Source organism: Somniosus microcephalus, chromosome 10 (assembly GCF_052327205.1).
Source record: "Somniosus microcephalus isolate GS21.2 chromosome 10, FLI_Smic_1.0, whole genome shotgun sequence".
Lineage (NCBI taxonomy): Eukaryota > Metazoa > Chordata > Chondrichthyes > Squaliformes > Somniosidae > Somniosus > Somniosus microcephalus.
The window spans coordinates 2,210,440-2,233,007 of NC_140996.1; the positions used below are offsets into that span (position 1 = coordinate 2,210,440).

At 43.9% G+C, this 22,568-nt stretch overlaps 1 long non-coding RNA gene across 1 annotated transcript; it reads right to left on the reverse strand.

Moving 5' to 3' along the window:
* Window positions 1-248: 248 nt before the first annotated feature.
* On the reverse strand, window positions 249-19,992 carry LOC147111387 (uncharacterized). Its single transcript, XR_015079677.1, has 4 exons — window positions 19,889-19,992; window positions 19,567-19,708; window positions 4,788-4,904; window positions 249-1,009 (listed from the first exon to the last, which is right to left on the reverse strand). It is a non-coding gene; the product is annotated as an uncharacterized LOC147111387 (long non-coding RNA).
* Between the last annotated feature and the right edge of the window lie 2,576 nt (window positions 19,993-22,568).

A 22,568-nucleotide genomic window follows, 5' to 3' on the forward strand; every position in this document is an offset into this window, starting at 1 on the left:
TATTTTTATAGGCTTTTGACAGTCACCCCAGTTGTGTGAGTGAACATCATCATCTTGTGCTCTGTATTGCTCCACACAGGAAGGCCTAGCTATGCCTTGAACTTTATCAGTCGCATGGGGGGATAATGATTGAATGAAATGCCCAGATGTGTGTGTTATATCATCATCAGTGTGGGATGGCAGTGTTTGGATAGAAGATGTATACATACTTGGCACATTGTCATCATGGAAGAACACTGAGTCAGTGAAATAATTAAATACATCTTGTTCATTATTGCCAACTTGTGTGGATGGGAATTGTATGGGAGAACTGGAGGTACCTTGTATACTGGCATCAGCATGTGGGTACAGTGTTTGAATTGGTGAAGTAGGGACCCCATCCGCATTGATATCAGTATGCCTGGGTGGCGATGAGATGGATCCATGTACGCAATCATCAACTTGATTAAATGTCAATCTGATTGATGAATTGGCTACAGCTTGTACGTCATCGGCTTGGGTGGGCAGTAACTGGTTGTGATGAGGCGAATGGGAATTGATGCGAATCATTATGGGAGAGGATGGTTCTGTTGTAACTCTTCCTTTTTTTGACCTTTGGACAGAATATCCACTTGCATACAAGCTGCCAGTTTGTTCTGTGTATTCCCTCATGTTAACTGCTTTTGAAGGCATACGTCCTGCATTATCAGAATCTTTTCTAGAACCTGTCGGATATGGTGAAAAGTGATGTTTGGGCATAGATTGTTCCAGCATATTCGAATGATTCCAGAATGATTGTTCTGGGAGCGGGGGTGCAATAGGTAAGTCACCATACGATTTGCTTCTGTCTTTCTTGCTTTCAGTAAAAATGGACTCATTGCTCCCATGGTGTTTGCCTCTCTTGTGTATTTTGAGCTGTGGGAATTTCAAAAAAGTCACTTTGTGATTCCTTTTCATTTTCTTATTTTGTCCATCAATTGCACCCTTCCTGTGTTCTACTGGAATGTGCTGAAATCCCCCAAGAAGTGGCCTATAATTTGAAACATAAACACCTTTGTTGACATTTATACAAATATTGAAAGATACAGGCAACACTACAGTGGAACTGCCACTTAGAATTCATCCATTGCATATAATCTAATAAAATATTCCTATTGTGAGTATATTTATTAGTGTTTCTTTCAGTTCCAGTGTACAAACTGGAAATATCCAGCTGGGAAACCTATATTCCTAGATCTGCTCACCAAGACTTAGCTCGATTCCTTCCACTTGACATGTTCTATTATTGACTCCACACAACCCATTTAATACTGAGGAAAATTCTCCCTGCACTGTACTCACAGTAAATCATTCGGAAGGTAACCAGCATACTGTTCAGCTGGTCTCCATCTCTGTAAAAGTCCAATATGTAGCATTCATTTAATATTATTACACATCTCTGCCCAAATTCTTTCCTTGGCATGGATTTTCTATTTGCTTCAGAAAACATAATGAACCCAACTTTAATACTGTAAAATGTGATGAATGCCCATTTTTCATCGTAATAATGAACCATGAACAATATGGGAATGTGAGGCTTTCTGAGAATGCTTAGTTAAGCAATGAAGGAGAACTAGTAATCAATCACACTGGAATTTTGCCAAGCAGCTAGGAGCCACTTAACATCTGATACAAGAGGTAAGTGGTATAAATATTGTTAATCCAGCTGTGGACTACACAATATTTGTGGAAAAATCCTCATTTATCCATGAGAGGCTGCACAAACTATTATGGATACACATGAGCAGATTTTTACATGGGGAGATTAGCTCCACATATGCAAAGGAGGCACCAAAGTGCATCCACACCATTCACAGTCTGAGGAGGCCCTGGCTGGATGTCTGGTAAAAGTTGCACAACTTAAGGAAGTACACAAAGGCAAGGTAAGAGTTGTGAAGTAACAGCACAGGACACACAGACATAAAGGAAAGTAGCATGAAGTGCTATCTTGGCTCAGTTGGTAGCGCACTCAGCCCAAGTCAGAAGCTTGTGAATTCAAGTCTCATCCACAATACATCAGTAGACTTCTCTATCGCCATAACAGGTGTTATTGTTAGTGAACAACAACTTGCATTTATATAGAAGAGCTTCCCACAGTGCTTCAGAGAAGTGTAATCAGATGAAAATGGACACCAAGACAAAGAAGCAGATATTAGGAGGGGTGGCTAAAAGCTTGGTCAAAGAAATAAGTTTTAAGGAGTCTTAAAAGAGGAGAGGTTTGGGGAGGACATTCCAGAGGTGGGGCCTCGATAGCTGAAGGCACGGCTGCCATTGGTGGGCAAAGTGAATGGGGGATGCACAACAGGCTAGAGTCAGTGTATATGGGCATGTTGAGGTAGCATATCCGACAAATTGCAAGTTAAATGCACACTGTGATAGGTAGCAGCGATTCTACAGGCCCTCCACTGTCCATAGTCCTGATGCTTCACAGCTTCGTCCTGAATAAATCACTGATTTTCTTTTCACATTGTCCCTCCCTGTTGAGGAACTTCAGTTATGTGGAGAAGCAAGGACAGTCCAGGGGCTGCGATAAGGAACAGTCATGTTTGGGACTGTTGTTTCAGATTACTGGAAATAATGGGCAAAAACAAAGCAGGTGACAAATCTAAAGCCAATGACACAACAGTCACAAGAAACAAAGAGAAAGGTAAAGAGAGCTGAGAGGGAATATGGGGGGAGAAAGCTTGCAGCCAAGGTAAAGGGAAACAGCAAAGATCTTTATGAACACTCTAGGAAAAAGATTATTAAAGATGTGTGAAGCCACTCAACAATGATGATTATGGGAGAAAAGAAATGAATACTTTACTTCAGAACTTGGAGCACAGAAAGTCTTTAGGCTTGTCGAGAAAGGCAGTCAATAGAAATTTAATATGGAGAAATGTGAGGTGATACATTTTGGGAGGAATAATGAGTGGAAATGTACACTAAGTGGTGCAACTTTAAAAGAGGAACAGGGAGAAGAACTAAGGGTTCAGATACAGAAATCACTACAACTGGCAGGACACAATGAAGTTTTTAAAAAAGAGCATACGGCAATCTGAGGTTTTATAAGTAGTGGTATGGAATATGTGCTAAAAGGTAATGCTAAATCTATACAAATCATTTTTTAAGCTCCAGTTAGCATATTTCTAGAGGAATAGAATTAAAAAGGAATAGAACTAAAATGTAGCGAAGTTCTGTTAAACTTGAATAGAACCTTGGTTAGACCACACTCTGAGTACTGTGAACAGTTCTGATCTCCATATTAGAAAAGGAGTTAGAGGGACTGGAGAAAGTGCAAAAAAGGCATGATACCAGGACTGAGAACTTAGAACTATCAGACTTATAACTGATCAGGCTGGGGCTCTTTTCTGTAGAAAAGAGAAGGCTGAGGGGTGATCTGATAGAGGGTTTTAAAATTATGAAGGGGTTCGATAGGGTAGAGGTAGAGAAGATGTTTCCACTTGTGGGGGAGACCAGAACTAGGGGCCATAAATATAAGAGAGTCACTAATAAATCCAATAGGGAATTCAGGAGAAACTTCTTTAGCCAGAGAGTGGTGAGAATGTGGAACTCGCTACCACAGGGAGTGGTTGAGGTGAATAGTGTAGATGCATTTAAGGGGAAGCTAGATAAGCACATGAGGGATAAAGTAGAAGAAGGATATGCTGATTGGGTGAGATGAAGTAGGTGTGGGAGGAGGCTTTTGTGGAGCATAAACACCAGCATGGACCAGTTGGGTCAAATGGCCTGTTTCTGTGCTGCAAATTCTATGTAATTACAACCAGTCTGCCCACACTGCACAGAAGGCTTTGGCTGGAGTTTGGATATCTGTGAGCAAGACTACTGACACCTGGAAACCTGTCACCCACAGTGACTGACTGACTAATGATCACTAGAATCCAACCATTCTAAATTATAATTGTTTCATGGGAAGGGTTAAATGTGACTGTAGTGTTGCAGGGGGTGGAGTGGGGGGTTCACATGCTGTGTCAATTCTGGTACAACAATGCTGTCTAGGAACCACAGGAAATGCCATTTTGGTGACCTGTTACTTGAGGCTCTAGCAACGGGTGTGAGGGAATATCCGAGCACAAGCTATGGAGTGGATGGGTATCTCCCCTGAAATGAAGGGGGTGCCAGGATATTACCGAGTGAACAAACACTGTTCTGAACCCAGTGGCGTTACGGGGGATGCTGCAAGAAGTTGTCTGGCATACGAAACCTGGCCAGGTAAGTCATTTTATATTAACGTGCACCTGCCTCATGGCATGGGAAAAGGTCAACACTGACAAACATCTCAGCCAGAAATGTTAGCCCATCAGAGTCTGAAGTGCAGTTCGCACCTGAAATGTCAACTGGTGTGCTTTCTCCCCAGATGTTGCCTGAAGTGCTGAGTGTTGCTGAGAGCAGTGCTGGACTGGTGACAATTTATATGAATCTGAAGGAAAGATACAAGGGTGAGGGGAATGAGTTGGCTGATGTGCCAAGCCCCTGGCAACCCAATTCAGAAAGCACAATGATGGAAATACCTTTTAAACATCCAATGTATCATACAGACCAGGTTCTGTCCAGACTTTCTCGGTGTCCTGTGTGCTGTCAAAGTTTCAATAACGCTTTTAATTTGATCTTTAACATATGGGAATGCCTGTTTCCTTGGGGAACACTGATCCTTCACCCTTTGTGGGGTAGAGTGAAACTGGAGAGTCTGCCCGAGCTCACGGTTAGGACCCAGTCAATCTCCCGAACTGCTGCCCATGGTGAGTTGGAGGACGCAGTCTATCACTCACTTGTAGAAGAATTTCTGCTGTGTATACGGCAATGGCTCCATCCTGTGTTTGGGCCCCGACTCTCCTCTGTCATCTCGAAATAACGCATGTCCAAACTTATTCTTCACCAGCAACACTCTAAAATCGTATAGTGAAAGATGTTTTATCCAGAATAAATAATAAACGAAAAATCAAATGACCATTTACAGTTCTCGCCACTTAAACTGCCCATATTTAAATCCGGAAAAGAGCACTAACCATTTGCTGTTAACAATATTGTCAGTTACAGATTTGCTGCTCAGTGTGTTAAGTGCGGTGGCTGTTTCAAACAGACACCGGTGTGGAGTGAATAGTTTGCACCATGTTAAGGTGCAGTTCCTTGTTATAATTCTGGGTTATGGAGCCATGCGAGTTCAGCAGAAGAGAAGCTGAGCAAAGTTGACTGATCCTGTGGACAGCATCAGTACGGAAGCAAGTGAAGAGTGTGTCACATCCAATTGTCAGTATGACAATCATACACACTACAAGATAACTAGTGTTTTTGCAGCAGAGAAAAGAGGGCCAGAATTAGAGAGTTCGAGCAGCGCCTCCCAGTACCTGATCACTGTGGGATTCTTCTCGAATAGTTAGCGACAATGGAGATTAATGGACTTTAAACGGAATTGTCTGAAATACTTGTTAAGGAAAAAAATCCTTCCAGTCAGGGTTATAAAGAAGCAACATAGCTTCAATAAACTGTCTAACGCATGTAGCGGGCAAACCACATTTGCACCAAAGCACCTGCTGTAAGACGTGGGGACTGTACCTCATCTTAGAATCATAGAAATTTACAGCACAGAAGGAGGCCATTTGACCCATCGTGTCTGTGCTGGCTGAAAAAAAGCTATCCCGCCTAATCCCACTTTCCAGGTCTTGGTCCGTAGCCCTGTAGGTTACGGCACTTCAAGTGCATATCCAAGTACTTTCTAAATGTGATGAGGTTTTCTGCCTCTACAACCCTTTCAGGCAGTGAGTTCCAGACCCCCACCACCCTCTGGGTGAAGAAAGTTCTCCTCAACTCCCCTCTAATCCTTCTACCAATTACTTTAAATCTGTGCCCCCTGGTTATTGACCTCTCTGCTAAGGGAAATAAGTCCTTCCTATCCACTCTATCCAGGCCCTTCATAATTTTATACACCTCAATTAAATCTCCCCTCAGCCTCCTCTGTTCCAAAGAAAACAACCCCGGCCTATCCAATCTTTCCTCATCACTAAAATTCTCCAGTCCCGGCAACATCCTTGTAAATCTCCTCTGTACCCTCTCTAGGGCAATTACATCTTTCCTGTAATGAATCTCACTGGTAAAGTCATAACTTACAGAATGGAATTGATTTACGTGTGGAAAAATAATGAACAAGATGCTACACAGTAAAATAGAACTCCATCTGATACAATTGATGCAATAGCAATATGTATTTTAATTTGTACACAACCTGGTGTTATGGAAGAATTTCAGCCCCATATCTCTGTCCTTATTTTTATATTCCTATTATATATTCATATGTCCACAGTTATAATTGGAACTGTCCGTAAACTCGTCGAGCTGTAATTGCAGCTTCTCACCAGCAGTGACCCTGTAGCACCCCCAGGAGAGGGGCAGAGTAATTACAGTGTGTTTACACAGGCAGCTTCCACTATATAGACCAAGGAATCACTGATGTAAAGTGGTGACAGGAATTACCCATAGCTATGTTAAAAAATCATGTTATTTATATAGATAATAATGGAAAATGTAAAAATTATATGATATGAAGAGAAGTTTTCTCTAGGAAAGAGAAGGCTAAAGGGTAGCCTGATGGAGCTCTTTAAGATTATGAAGGGGTTCGATAGGGTAAACATAGAGAAGATGTTATCACTTGTGGGGGAGACCAAAACTAGGGGCCATAAATATAAGATAGTCACAAATAAATCCAAGAGAGAATTCAGAGAGTAGTTAGAATATGGAACTCACTACCACAGGGAGTGATTGAGGCGAATAGTATCGACACAGTTAAGTGGATGCTAGATAAGCACATGAGGGAGAAAGGAATAGAAGGATATACTGATGGGGTGAGATGAAGAGGGGTGGGAGGAGGCTCATGTGGAGCATAAACACCGGCATGGAGCAGTTGCGCCTGTAGTGTATGTACCTTTAAGGGGAGAACTACTTTTTACAGCTCCTGTATACTGTAGTACCGGCAGTGACCACACCTGTATATAAACCCTGAGTAGGGATCTGTACAGTTAGTTTTAGAGTAACCCTCATCCAGTAACACCTGTTGATTGTTCCCTGCAGTCTCTTGTCTAATTATTGAAGGACACACAACATCAAGATACACGGATCTAACATTGGTGACAAGAAGATTCAAACCTACCTGCAACTCTGCATCACCTCCCAGGGATTTGCTCCTGGAGAACAGTGAAAGAAGGCGGCCGAGTCCAGAAGCACGGGCGTCGACCATCCAGCGGAGACTTGAGCATCGCAGGGGAGGCTGTTGAGAGCTGGGCTTGGTTCTCCAGTCACGGTGGTCCAGCGCAACGGGCTGGTAACAGGTACGGCGCAGACCCTCCCCGGACAGCGGCGGCTAGAGCCGACCGACGGCACAGAAAAAGGCCGAGCAGCGTCGACGGGAAAAGAGGGTAGAGCGCACAGGGCGCAGCTGGTGTTCAGGACCGAGCGGCGTCGACGGGAGAAGAGAGAGGGTAGAGCGCACAGGGTGCAGCCGGTGTTCAGGACCGAGCGGCGTCAACGAGAGAGAGCAGAGCGCAGCCGGTGTTCAAGGGCCGAGCAGCGTCAATGAGAGAGAGAGGCGCGCAGGAAAACGCGCAGAGTGCAGCCGGTGTTCAAGGGCCGAGCAGCGCAGAAGAAGGGAGAGTGCGAGAGACGCCATTTTGAGCCGCAGCGGAGAAGAAGGGAGAGCGCGAGAGACGCCATTTTGAGCCGCAGCGGAGAAGAAAGGAGAGCGCGGGAGACGCCATTTTGAGCCGCAGCGGAGAAGAAGGGAGAGCGCGGGAGACGCCATTTTGAGCCAGTCTAACCAAACCAAAAAATAAAATGCCGAAGAGTGGCAGTATCACAGCGTTCGACAATGAAGTCGAAGATTGAATGACATATGTCGAACGCATAGAAGTATACTGCAAGGCGAATGAAGTGCCAGATGACAAGAAAGCGCTGGTATTATTGAATTCAATGGGTGCAAAAACGTATGGCTTACTACGAAACCTAGTAACCTCAGAGAAGCCAGTAGAAAATAATTTTGAAAACAGTGTCAATCCTACAGGACCACTTAAACCCCACACCGCTGCTGATAGCGGAAAGATTTAAGTTTCACAAAAGGAACCAGCATAAAGATGAAAGTAATGCTGAGTTTTTAACGGAACTGTGCAAGCTATCGAAACACTGCCAGTTTGGAACAGGACTAGCAGATACTTTGAAGCCCACACACAAACTTGTCCCTTAAAGTGAAGGAACCCAGAAACGGCTTCTATCAGAAAAGGATCTTAAGCTGGACAAGGCTTTCAGCATGGCAGTATCACACGAAGCAGCAGCACGGGGTGCGGCAGAGATACAACGGAGACCGCAAGAATATGGCACAAATGAAATGTTATGCGGAACAGTGAAGTGCTATCGCTGCGGCAGAACAACACACGACCATAAGGATTGCTGGTTCAAGGACCAAGTGTGCAGACAGTGTGGAAAAGTAGGACACATAGCAAGAGTCTGCAGGTCGGAAAAGAAAACCCGCAGCAAGAAATCCCCACAGGAGAAGTACAAGAAGGTACATAAGGTGATGGAGAGTAGTGCAGACGAACAGAAAAGTGATACAGACTCTGGAAGCAAGGAGCTGGGTTGTCTGAAACTACATAATGTGATCAAAATGGAGGATCACCAAACTATCTGGGTCACGCTCAAGATAGCCGGAGTCCAAGTGAAAATGGAATTGGACACAGGATCAGCCCTAACAGTCATAAACCGAAGGGACTACAAGCGGCTATTCTCACATATACCCTTGAGAGATACAGAGATTGTCTTGAAGATGTACACGGGGCAAAAAGTCTACCCCAAAGGAAAAATAAGGGTGAACATTATATATAACGGCAAGGAAACACCAAAAATGGACCTATATGTATTGACAGATGGAGGACCACCACTACTAGGACGTGAATGGATCCAGAAGATACAGCTAGATTGGCATTCCATACAAGCACTGACTGTAGATGCCAAAAGGGATGACGACGTCACACCTGGACGACTGTCAAAAATGCTAACTGACGCACAAGAAGTGTTCCAGGAGGGACTCGGAACACTAAAAGGCATAATAGCGACGATCAAAATAGAGGAAAATGCAAGCCCAAAGTTTTTTTTAAGGCCAGACCGGTACCTTATGCGATCCGCCCAGCCATCGAAGCAGAGCTGGAAGCTTTGGAACGTTCAGGAGTACTGTCCAAAGTGGACTGGAACGAGTGGGCTACACCCATCGTTCCTGTAATGAAGAGGTCATTGAGTAATACGCCTGGGGAACCAAAGAAGGTTCGCATCTGTGGGGACTTTAAGGTGACAGTGAACCCAGTCCTTCACACTGTACAATATCCGCTTCTGCAGATTGAAGATATTTTCGCCTCGCTATCTGGAGGGAAATGCTTCACTAAGATTGATCTGGCCCAGGCGTACCTGCAAATGGAGGTAGAAGAAGCCTCGAAACAGTACCTCATGATCAACACTCATAAAGGTCTCTACCAATACAACTGGCTGGTGTTCGGGGTAGCATCAGCTCTGGCTATTTGGCAAAGGGCAATGGATCAAGTACTGCAAGGGATTCCAGGGACCCAGTGTTATTTGGACGACATCCTGGTCACGGGCGAAAATGACAGTGATCACCTCGCCAACCTGGAGCAGGCGCTCACTAGATTGAAGGAATATGGGCTCCGAGCTAATCGCCACAAATGCGAGTTTTTCCAGAAGCAGATCTCGTATTGTGGCCACGTTATTGATGAAGAGGGGTTACATAAGTCCCCTGAAAAGATTGAGGCAGTAGTCAAGGCTCCAGCACCGGAAAATGTGTCACAACTGAGGTCGTTCCTCGGGCTGGTGAACTACTACCATAAGTTCTTGCCGAATTTGTCTACCGTACTACACCCACTGAACACCCTACTGCAAACGGGGGTACCATGGAAGTGGAATGACGAATGTAAACGAGCTATCCAGAAGTGCAAAAAATTGATCACATCAAAAGAGGTGTTGGCTCATTTCAACCCAGCACTACCAATTCGGTTGGCGTGTGATGCATCATCCTATGGCATTGGAGCGGTGCTGTCGCACAAATTCCCGGACGGCTCGGAGAGGCCAGTAGCCTTTGCGTCTCGGTCACTAACCTCAGCCGAGCGTAACTACGCCCAGATTGACAGGGTGGCCCTCAGCCTAGTGTGGGGAGTGAAAAAGTTCAACCACTATCTGCACGGGCAGAAGTTCACTTTGCTGACTGACCACCAACCACTTGTCTCCATCTTTAATCCAAAGAAGGGTGTTCCGGTGATGACTGCGCAACGGCTACAAAGATGGTCCCTTTTTCTAGGGGCGAACCAATATGAAATCGAGTATAAGGGCACGAAACAGCATGGAAACGCTGATGGGCTATCACGCCTGCCACTGCCTACTGCGGAGGAAGCACCAGCAGTGGACCCTTTCGAAATATTTTATTCGACTATAATTGAACGCTTGCCAGTAACTAACGCTGATATAGAGAAGGAGACCCGAAATGACCCGACACTGTCTCGGGTATATGACTTGACGGTGAAGGGATGGCCAACACATGGCGACTCACTGTTGCCAGCATTCTCATCCAGAAGAGAACAGCTGTCAGTATGCCAGGGGACCTTGATGTGTGGATCCCGAGTGGTAATTCCACCCAAGTTAAGGGAGCGAGTGTTCAATGAGCTTCACGAAGGCCATCTGGGAGGGGTGAAAATGAAAAGCCTTGCTAGGGCTTATGTGTGGTGGCCGGGGATCGATCAGCAAATCGAGGACCTGACAAAGAGCTGCTCAGGATGCCAGAAGGTCCAAAATGCACCACCACATGCCCCTCTACACCCATGGGAGTGGCCCTCATCTCCATGGCAACGGGTGCATATTGATTTTGCTGGTCCATTCATGGACTCAATGTTTTTAATAGCCGCGGATGCGCACTCGAAATGGCCTGAGGTGATCAAAATGTCCTCCACCACCACGGAGAAAACTATTGCAGTCCTACGGACCATATTTGCCAGGAACGGCTTGCCAGAGCAGATTTGCTCTGATAACGGACCACAGTTTGTGTCCGAAGAGTTTCGAAGATTTATGAAAAGGAATGGGGTGTAAGGTATTACACATCCGCCCCGTATCATCCAGCCACAAATGGATTGGCTGAGAGGTTCGTACAAACCTTTAAAAAAGCAGTAAGGGCCATGTGCGATGACGACATTCCACCGCAGCATAAGGTGGACAATTTCCTGTTAGCCTACAGAAATGCGACACATGCAGTCACCAACCAGACCCCGGCCATGATGTTCTTTAACCGAAGGTTGAGATCTCGTCTGGACTTGCTCAGACCAAATGTACGAAGAGATGTTGAGAATAAGCAATTCCAGCACATCAATGAGAAGCCGACAAGGAGCTTCAATGTAGGGCAACCAGTCTTGGCCCACGACTGCCGAACAGAGAAATGGCAACCAGGAACAATATGCACACGGCAGGGGCCACTAATGTACACAGTGGATGTTGGGGAGAACATTGTGAGACGCCATGTTGACCAGATCCTAGAGTCACAGGAACGAGTCAACCCCATGTCTCGTGTACCTGGTGATGAACCCGACATACAGGTAGCATCTACCCCAGAAACAGTAGCATCGGAAGCTGATGAACCAACCGACGACAGGGGGCCAGAATCGCCTCCGCACCAAGAGCAAGACACTCAGGAAAGGTGCTATCCAGAAAGGATCGGGAAGCCTCCCCAAAGACTGAATTTATAAATAGACTATTTTCAGTTAATGTTGCATGTTAAAAGTGTTAATTGTAATTAGTTGATATTTAATTGTTAAATGAATGTTATGGTACTGTTAATCTCAAAGGGGAGGAATTGTAGTGTATGTACCTTTTTAAGGGGAGAACTACTTTTTTACAGCTCCTGTATACTGTAGTACCGGCAGTGACCACACCTGTATATAAAACCTGAGTAGGGATCTGTACAATTAGTTTTAGAGTAACCCTCATCCAGTAAACACCTGTTGATTGTTCCCTGCAGTCTCTTGTCTAATTATTGAAGGACACACAACATCAAGATACACGGATCTAACAGCGCCGAATGGCCTTTTACTGTGCTGTAAATATATATAAATTATCTGTGAGAATTCAAATATTAAAAAATGGGGAAACACATTACAGTGTTTGAAAACGGTGAAAAAGTCTACATAAAGGTCAGCAAGCATTAGAGACAAATTAGCTCTGGTGATCTGACCTTTGGCACTGATTGAGGTGGGTATTAGTTTGGCTCCTTCCTGGCTGCCACAGGGATATCAGTAACATCAGTCAATCTGCAGTCCATGCTTGCATTAAATAGGTAACTGACTGTTTGTTAAAGCAAACACTTTCATCACATTCCCCATAGACTTCCAGAAACAGCAGGATAGGGCTCTGGGATTCACACAGATTGAAGGGTTCCCCTAAGTCCAGGGCATCAGTGACTGCACCCACTTCACCCTGCGGGCTCCTTGAGACACCACTGCCTTCATGAATTGCAAGGGCTTCCACTCCATTAATGTGAAGCTGGTGTGTGATCACTAGCAGTGCATCAGGCAGGTCTGTGCCCACTTTCCTGGCAGCTGCCATGATGCTTTTATACTGCACCAATCTTCTATCGCCCCAGTCTTTGTCCCTGCACAGTGAGAGGCTGGCTACTTGGGACACGGGCTATCACCTGTACACTTGGCGGTTTGCACAGAGCGGGATTAAATGGAGTGGACTTGAACAAAGTGTTTTATTTGGGAATTTGGAGAAGAGGGGGAAGGAGTTGTTGCTTTTTGCCTCCACTACTTCTAGTGCTTTGTGTTACAAGTAGATATTTAATTTCAGTACCCTTAACTTAATCTAGATCAAATAAGTAGTCAAGAAACTACACTGTAAACTTAAGTTACCTAAATACAAATTTAATTAATCATATAGGGATGGCAGTGCAGGTGGTGTGCCGTAACTGCAGCATGTGGGAGTTTATGGAGAGCATTGTGATCTCAGACAGCCACGTTTCTAGTAAGTGCCTGCATCTTGAGGAACTTCAGCTCAGAGTTTTTGAGCTGGAGTCTGAGGTGCAGACATTGCGGGGCATCAGGGAGGGGGAGAGTTACCTGGACACTTGATCCAGGAGGCAATCACACCCCTTAGGTTAGGTAGTGGTACAGGTCTGGTTAGTGGTCAGGGACAGGAGGGTGTGACTGTAAACTCAGGAAGGTAAGGGGACCCCAGGTGCAGTGCTGGAGGAGCCTCAGTCTTTGCCCTTGTCCAACAGGTTTAAGGTTCCTGCAGCCTGTGTGGATGAGGGAAAAGCCTGCAGGATGGATGAGCAAGCTGACCATGGTGCAGGAGGCCATTCAAGTGGAGGGAGTGAAAGGGAATGTAGTTGTGGTAGGGGACAATATAGTCAGGGGGATAGATACTGTTCTCTGCAGCCGAGACCGAGAGTTCCAAAGGTTGTGTTGCCTGCCCGGTGCCAGGGTTAAAGACATCTCCTCGCAGCTGGAGGAGAACTTGGAGTGGGAGGGGGAGGATCCAGTTGTCGTGGTCCACGTAGGAACCAATGACATAGGTAGAACTAGGAATGAGGTTCTGCTGAGGGAGTTTGAGGAACTAGGATCCAAATTAAAAAGCAGAACCTCAAAGGTAATAATCTCTGGATTGTTACCTGAACCACGCGCAAATTGGCATAGGGACAAACAGATTAGAGGTTTAAATGCGTGGCTCAAAGAGTGGTGTGGGAGGAAGGGGTTTCAGTTCATGGGGCACTGGCACCAGTACTGGGGAAAGAGGGAGCTGTTCCGTTGGGACGGGCTCCATTAAACCGGGCTGGGACCAGTGTCCGGGCAAACTGAATAACAGGGGCAGTAGACAGGGCTTTAAACTAATGAAGGGGGGGTGGGAGAATTCAGGAAAGAGTAAATTTAAAAGCAGTGAGAGAAATGTCAAGGCTCTGGAGCAGAGTAGAATTTTGGATAAAAATAAGCAGAGTGGGTCAGGAAGGGACAGAGAGAGTAACAAAAATAATAAGGCATCAGTGACTAACGTAACATCAGGGAAAAATAAAAATAAGTCAAAGCGAGGGGAACTATATCTGAATGCGTGAAGCATTGACAACAAAATAGATGAATTAATAGCGCAGTTAGAAATGAACAGGTTTGATCTAATAGCCATAACACAGATGTGGTTGAAAAGTGGCCATAGCTGGGAACTAAATATTCCAGGTTACTTAATGTTTAGAAGAGATAGGCAAAATGGAAAAGGAGGAGGGGTAGCCCTGATAATAAAAGATGGGATGAAGATAGTAGAGAGAAAGGATCTTAGCTCCGAAAATCAAGAAGTAGAATCAGTTTGGGTAGAGCTAAGAAACAGCAAGGGGCAGAAAACATTGGTGGGAGTTGTTTATAGGCCCCCAAACAGTAGTTCTAATGTAGGGCAGAGTATAAATCAGGAAATTAGAGGCACACATAACAAGGGTAAGACAGTGATCATGGGGGACTTTAATTTACATATAACCTGGGCAAACCAAATTTGCAGTAATAGTTTGGAGGACAAATTCATGGAATGTATGCAAGATAGTTTTCGAGATCAGTATGTTGAAGAACCAACTGGACTATTTTAGATATAGTATTGTGCAATGAGAAAGGATTAATTAATAACCTTGTAGTAAAGGGGCTTTTAGGGAAGAGTGACCATAATATGATAGAATTTTATATTGAGTTTGAAAGTGATTTAGTTAAATCCGAAACTAGGGTCTTAAATTTAAACAAAGCAAACTACGTAGGTATGAGGGGCGAGTTGGCTAAGATAGATTGGGAAACTATGTTAAAATGTATGACGGTAGACAAGCAATGGCTGGCATTTAAAGATTTAATACATAATTTACAGCAAATATACATTCCTTTAAGGCACAAAAACCCCACAGGAAAAGTGGTCCAACCGTGGCTAACAAGAGAAGTTAAAGATAGTATTAGATCAAAGGAAGAGGCTTATAATGTTGCCAAAAAGAGTAGTAAGCCTGAGGATTTTAGAATTCAGCAAAGGAGGACCAAGAAATTGATAAAGAAAGGGAAAATAGAATGAGAGTAAACTAGCAAGAGGCGTAAAAACAGACTGTAAAAGCTTCTATGGAAATGTAAAAAGGCAAAGATTAGCTAAAGTAAATGTGGGTCCTTTACAGACTGAGACAGGAGAAATTATAATGGGGAATAAGGAAATGGCGGAGAAATTAAACAAATACTTTGTGTCCGTCTTCACAAAAAAGACGCAAAAAACTTTCCGGAAATAGTGGAGACCAAGGCTGCAGCGAGAATGAGGAACTGAAAGAAATTAGTATTGGTAAAAAAAAGAGAAATTAATGGGACTGAAATCTGAAAAATCCCCTGGACCTGATGGCCTACATCCTAGGGTTTTGAAAGAGGTGGCTATAAAGATAGTGGATGCACTGGATGTCAGTTTTCAATGCTTGGGCTTCAGCTATTCACAATCCACATCATGATTTGGACGAGGGGACCAAATGTAATATATCCAAGTTTGCTGATGATACAAAGCTATGTGAGAATGTAAGGTGTGAGGAGGATGCAAAGAGGCTTCAAGGGGATATAGACAGGCTAAGTGAGTGGGCAATAACATGGCAAAAGGAATATAATGTGGACAAATGTGAGGTTATCCACTTTGGTAGGAAAAATAGAAAAGCAGAGTATTTTTTAAATGGCGAGAGTTTGGGAAATATTGGTGTTCAGAGGGACCTGGGTGTCCTTGTACACAAATCACTGAAAGTTAACAGGCAGGTACAGCAAGCAATTAGGAAAGTAAATGGTATGTTGGCCTTTATTACAAGAGGCGTTGAGTATAAGAGTAAAGACATCTTACTGCAATTATAGAACAAATATGTCATGGAACCAACCAGGGAACAGGCTATTTTAGATCTTGTATTGTGTTATGAGACAGGGTTAATTAGCAATCTCATAGTAAAGGATCTTCTGGGGCAGAGTGAGCATAATATGATAGAATTTTACATGAATTTTGAGAGTGACTTGCCTAACTGCGAAACTAGAGTCTTAAGCTTAAATAAAGCCAATTACATAGGTATGAGGGGCGAGTTGACTAAGGTAAATTGGAAAAATAGATTAAAATATATGGTGGTAGATAAGCAGTGGCTAGCATTTATAATTTCATAATTCTCAACAAAAATATATTCCATTGAGAAACAAAAACTCCATGGGAAAAGTGATCCAACCGTAGCCAACTTAAGAAGTTAAGGATAGCATTAGATTGAAAGAAGCTGAAATGTTGGAAAGAATAATAGTAAGCCTGAGGATTAGGAGAGTTTCAGAAATCAGCAAAGGTTGACCAAAAAATTGATAAAAAGGGGAAAAAATAGAATTTGAGAGAAAACTAGCAAGAAATATAAAAGCAGATTGTAAGAGTTTCTACAAGTGTGTAAAAAGGAAAAGAATGGCAAAAGTAAACATTGGTCTCTTAGAGGCTAAGACAGGAGAAATTATTATGGGGAATAAGGAAATGGCAGAAATGTTAAACAAATATTTTGTATCTGTCATCACAGTAGAAGACACAAAAAGCATTCCAAAAATGGTGGGGAACCAAGGGTCTAATGAGGGTGAGGAACTTAACGTAATTAATATAAGTAGAGAAAAAGTACTAGAGAAACTAATGGGACTAAAAGCCGACAAATCCCCTGGACCTGACGGCCTACATCCTAGGGTTCTAAAAGAGGTGGCTGAAGAGATAGTGGATGCATTGGTTTTGATCTTCCAAAATTCCCTAGATTCTGGAATGGTCCCTGCAGATTGGAAATGTAACACCGCTATTCAAGAAAGGAGGGAGATAAAACACACGGAACTACAAGCCAGTCATCGGGAAAATGCTGGAATCTAATGTTAAGGAAGTGGTATCAAGTCACTTAAAAAATCATAACATGATTAGGCAGAGTCAACATGGTTTTATGAAAGGGAAATCGTGTTTTACAAATTTATTAGAGTTTTTTGAGGATGCAACTAGCAGGGTAGATAAAGGGGAACGAGTGGATGTAGTATATTTGGATTTCCAAAAGGCATTCGATAAGATGCCACATAAAAGGTTATTACACAAGATGAGGGCTCATGGGGTTGGGGGTGATATAGTAGTATGGATAGAGGATTGGTTAACAGACAGAGAACAGAGAGTAGGGATAAATGGATCTTTGTCAGATTGGCAGGCTGTAACTAGTGGGGTGCCGCAAGGATCAGTGTTGGGGCCTCAGCTATTCACAATCTATATTAATGACCTAGATGAAGGGACCGAGTGTAATGTATCCAAGTTTGCTGATGATACAAAGCTAGGTGGGACAGTAAGCTGTGAGGAGAACACAGAGTCTGCAAAGGGATATAGATGGACTAAGTAAGTGGGCAGTAAGGTGGCAGATGGAGTATAATGTAGGGAAATGTGAGGTTATTCACTTTGGTAGGAAGGATAGAAAAACAGAATATTTTTTAAATGGTGATAAACTTTCAAATGTTGGTGTTCAGAGATTTGGGTGTTCTTGTGCAAGAAACACAGAAAGCTAGCATGCAGGTACAGCAAGCAATAAGGAAGGCAAATGGCATGTTGGCCTTTATTGCAAGGGGGTTGGAATATAAGAGTAAGGAAGTCTTGCTACAATTGTACAGGGTCTTGGTGAGACCACCCCTGGAATACTGTGCACAGTTTTGGTCTCCTTATCTAAGGATATACTTGCCTTGGAGGCGGTGCAACAAAGGTTCACTAGATTGATTCCTGGGATGAGAGGACTGTCCTATGATGAGAGATTGTGTAGAATAGGCCTATACTCTCTGGAGTTTAGAAGAATGAGAGGTGATCTCATTGACACATACAAGATTCTGAAAGGGATTGACAGGGTAGATGCTGAGAGATTATTTCCCCTGGCTGTAGTGTCTAGAACTAGGGGGCATAGTCTCAGGATAAGGGGTAGGCCATTTAAGACTCTGATGAGGAATTTCTTCACTGAGGGTTGTGAATCTTTGGAATTCTCTGCCCCAGAGGGCTGTGAATGCTGAGTCTTTGAGTATATTCAAGGCTGAGATAGATAGATTTTTGGACTCACGGGGAATCAAGGATATGGAGATTGGGCGGTAAAGTGGAGTCGATCATCAGCCATGATCTTATTGAATGGCGGAGCAGGCTCAAGGGGCCGTATGGCCTACTCCTGCTCTTATTTCTTATGTTCTTATATAGGGCCCTGGTGAGACCACACCTGGAGTATTGTGTACAGTTTTGGTCTCCTTAACTAAGGAAGGATAAACTTGACATAGAGGGAGTGCAACGAAGGTTCACCAGACTGGTTCCTGAGATGGTGGAGGGGGGATTGTTCGAAGAGGAAAGATTGAGAAGACTAGGCCTATATTCTCTAGAGTTTAGAAGAATGAGAGGTGATCTCATTGAAACATACAAAATTCTTAGAGCTTGACAGGGTAGATGCAGGGAGGATGTTTCCCTGGTTGGGGAGTCTAGAACCAGGGGTCACAGTCTCAGAATAAGGGGTCGGCCATTTAGGACTGAGATGAGGAGAAATTTCTTCACTCAGAGGGTGGTGAATCTTTGGAATTCTCTACCCCAGAGGGCTGTGGAGGCTCAGTCATTGAGTACATTCAAGACAGAGATCGATAGATTTTTGAATATTAAGGGAATCGAGGGATATGGGGATAGTGCAGGAAAGTGGAGTTGAGGTAGAAGATCAGCCATGATCTTATTGAATGGCGGAGCAGGCGCCAAATAGCCTACTCCTACTCCTATTTCTTATGTTCTTATGTGACTCCTCACAGGAACTCAGTGGCTGGGCAACATGATCCATGGGTTGACTGGAACCTTGTTGATCAGACTGTTGTGACTTGGGTTGGTAATTGGTTGAGAAGTAGAAGATAGATAGTAGGGATACAGGGAGTGTTCTTTGATTGGTGGGATGTGACAACTGGCGTTCCCCAGTAACCTGTACTTGAGCCTCAACTTTTTACACTGTATATCAATGACTTGGATGAAGGAATGAAGAGTTGTAAATCCAAGTTTGAAGATGACACTGAGTTAGGAGGCACAGTAAGTTGTGTAGATGGGAGCAGGAAGGAGGAGCAAAGAACTGGGAGTTTATTGGCATGCACCATTTGTTATTTTAATAGGGAACAAGGTAGATACCGAGGGGACGTTACATACAACACTTGGGTAAGGGGAGATCCCAGGTGTAGCACAGGCCTGGTCTTATTGGTCCAGTACAGGTGGCTGTACAATGTTTCAAGTTGCTCTCCTAGCCCTAGCTCCTCAGGGGGCGCTGGCAGACAGCATGCTGGGCTGATGCGGGGGTTCAGCCCTCGGGGAACTAGGAGTTCACAGCCCCGGGAGGGTGGGGTTGTGTTGGTGTCTGTGCGTGTTGGTGTATGAATGGATGTGAAAAGCAGAGAGATTTAATGGCAGATTTTTCATTAAAAATGAAATCAAATCTGAGATAAATAAAGCAGAGGATCTGCCTGAACTCACTGTTGGTTATCCATGATGGGGCAAGATGTAGAAAGAGCCGTGACTGCAACTACTGAAAATATGAGAAATGTGATCACGACCCCAAGGGCCAGAAGGTGATTCAGAGGATAATTCTTTTCTGGTTCCCATCCATCATTAGCCTCTGTTTTATAAAAAAAATGTTTTAAATGAATGAGAAATATTACAGTAAGGTCATAATTCGATCCTCTATACATATTTATATTTGTTAGTGATTAATTTTGTTAAACTTTGTATAAACTAATCATTAAATACTAGACATTCAACAAGTAGTTGATTGCAATTCATTAAATAACAGTCGCACCTTCCCCTTCTTTTAACAGTCCATTTCGTGCATCCCACTTCTGGTTTGGCTCATTTTGAGGTGCACTGGTTTGTCCTGTAACACAAACCAATAAAGAGAACATCCCATTAATGATGCGAAAAGGCTTGTTTCACAAATGAAGCAAATTCATTGCATAAAATCGGTTTTGTTGCATCAAACACAAACATCGACTGATTGTTATGGTTGGGCTGTCTCTGTAATCCCGTTATTGATGCTTGCAGCAAAATACAGTTTCTGTAAATAGACCTGTGATATGAAACTTGCCACTTCAGGCTTTGAAGTGTGCGACAGGATTAACAAATAAACTTGTTACCCGAATATTTAGCACTCCAAGTTGCTTGGGCTATTCAATGTCCTCTCCAATACGTCAGCCTGTATCACTCAAGCTAAAACTATAAATTACATTTATTTAATAGAAAATTAGGATTACACAGAAACAAAAAAAATAGCCAGATATCAACCCTGGAAATATTTACAACCCAAGATTGAATCAATTCACACGAGTTTAAAATATTTTCTTCAGGACTTCAGTTTTACATTATTCACAAACTTCAAGGCTTGTGGGAGACACCAGCTTCCTTCCTCTGGTGGATATAATGTTGGTACCTGGATGAGGCAACGTTTCAGTCTTCCAGCTCAGATGTCTTGAACACAGCCAAAACAGAACATAAGAAATAGGAGCAAGGGTCCGCCATACGGCCCCTCGAGCCTGCTCCGCCATTCAATAAGATCATGGCTGATCTTATACCTCAACTCAACACTTTCCCGCCCAATCCCCATATCAATTGATTCCCTTAGTGTCCAAAAATCTATCGATCTCAGCCTTGAATATACTCAACGACTGAGCCTCCACAGCCCTCTGGGGTAGAGAATTCCAAAGATTCACCACCCTCTGAGTGAAGACATTTTTCCTCATCTCAGTCCTAAATGGCCAACCCCTTATCCTGAGAATATGCCGCCTCGTTCTAGACTCCAGCCAAGGGAAACATCCTCCCACCATCTACCCTGTCAAGCCCTCTGAGAATTTTACACGTTTCAATGTGATCACCTCTCATCCTTCCAAACTCCAGAGAATATAGACCTATTCTACTCAATCTCTCCTCATTGAACAGCCCTTTCATCCCAGGAATCAATCTAGTGAACCTTTGTTGCACCCCCTCTAACACAAATGTATCCTTCTTAGGTAAGGAGACTAAAACTGTACACAGTACTTCAGGTGTGGTCTCACCAAAGCCCTATATAATTGCAACAAAACTTCCTTACTCTTGTACTCCAACCCCTTGCAAGAAAGGCTAACATACCATTTGCCTTCCTAATTGCTTACTGTACCTGCCTGTTAACTTTGTGTTTCGTGTACAAATCCCTCTGCCTACCAACATTTACTAGTCTCTCACCTTTCAAAAAATATTCTGCTTTTCTATTCTTCCTACCAAAGTGGATAATTTCACATTTCCCCACATTATACTCCACCTGCCACCTTCTTGCCCACTCACTTTACCTGTCTATATCCCTTTGCAGCCTCTTTACTCCTCCTCACAGCTTAGTTTACCAGAACTGCAGATTACAGGAATAGCTGCCAAATATATTCTTCCAACAATACGCTTCTAATTAGATAGCTGTCAATCCCTTAATGAGGTATGATCTAATTCATTCTAGAACTTGATCTCTGTATCTTGTTTATTTGCTAATCATAACCCCTGGGCCATATCCCCAGCTCCTTCTGCACCACCCTCCATTTTACAGCCAACAGGGATATCGTCAGTTTCCACATGTACGCTGACGACACCCAGCTCTACCTCACTACCTCTTCTCTCGACCCCTCCACGGTCTCTAAATTGTCAGACTGCTTGTCCGACATACAGTTCTGGATGAGCAAAAATGTTCTCCAATTAAATATTGGAAAGACCGAAGCCATTGTTTTCAGTCCCCGCCACAAACTCCGTTCCCTAGCCACTGACTCCATCCCTCTCCCTAACATCTGTCTGAGGCTGAACCACACTGTTCGCAACCTTGGTGTCATATTTGACCCTGAAATGAGTTTCCGACCACATATCTGCAGCATAAAAGACCGCCTAATTCCATCTCTGTAACATCGCCCGTCTCCGCCCCTGCCTCAGCTCATCTGCTGCTGAAACCCTCATCCATGCCTTTGTTGCCTCTAGACTTGACTATTCCAACACACTCCTGGCTGGCCTCCCACATTCCACCCTACGTAAACTTAAGGTCATCCAAAACTCGGCTGCCCGTGTCCTAACTCACACCAAGTCCCGTTCCCCCATCACTCCTGTGCTCGCTGACCTACATTGGCTCCCGGTTAAGCAGGGCCTCGATTTCAAAATTTTCATCCTTGTTTTCAAATCCCTCCATGGCCTCGCCCCTCCCTATCTCTGTAATCTCCTCCAGCCCCACAACCCCCAAGATCTCTGTGCTCCTCCAATTCTGCCCTCTTGAGCATCCCTGATTATAATCACTCAACCATTGGCCGTGCCTTCTGTTGCCGAGGCCCTAAGCTCTGGAATTCCCTGCCTAAACCTCTCCGCCTCTCTTTCCTCCTTTAAAACATTCCTTAAAACCGACCTCTTTGACCAAACTTTTGGTCACCTGCCCCAATTTATCCTTATGTGGGTCGGTGTCAAATTTTTTGTCTTAAAATACTCCT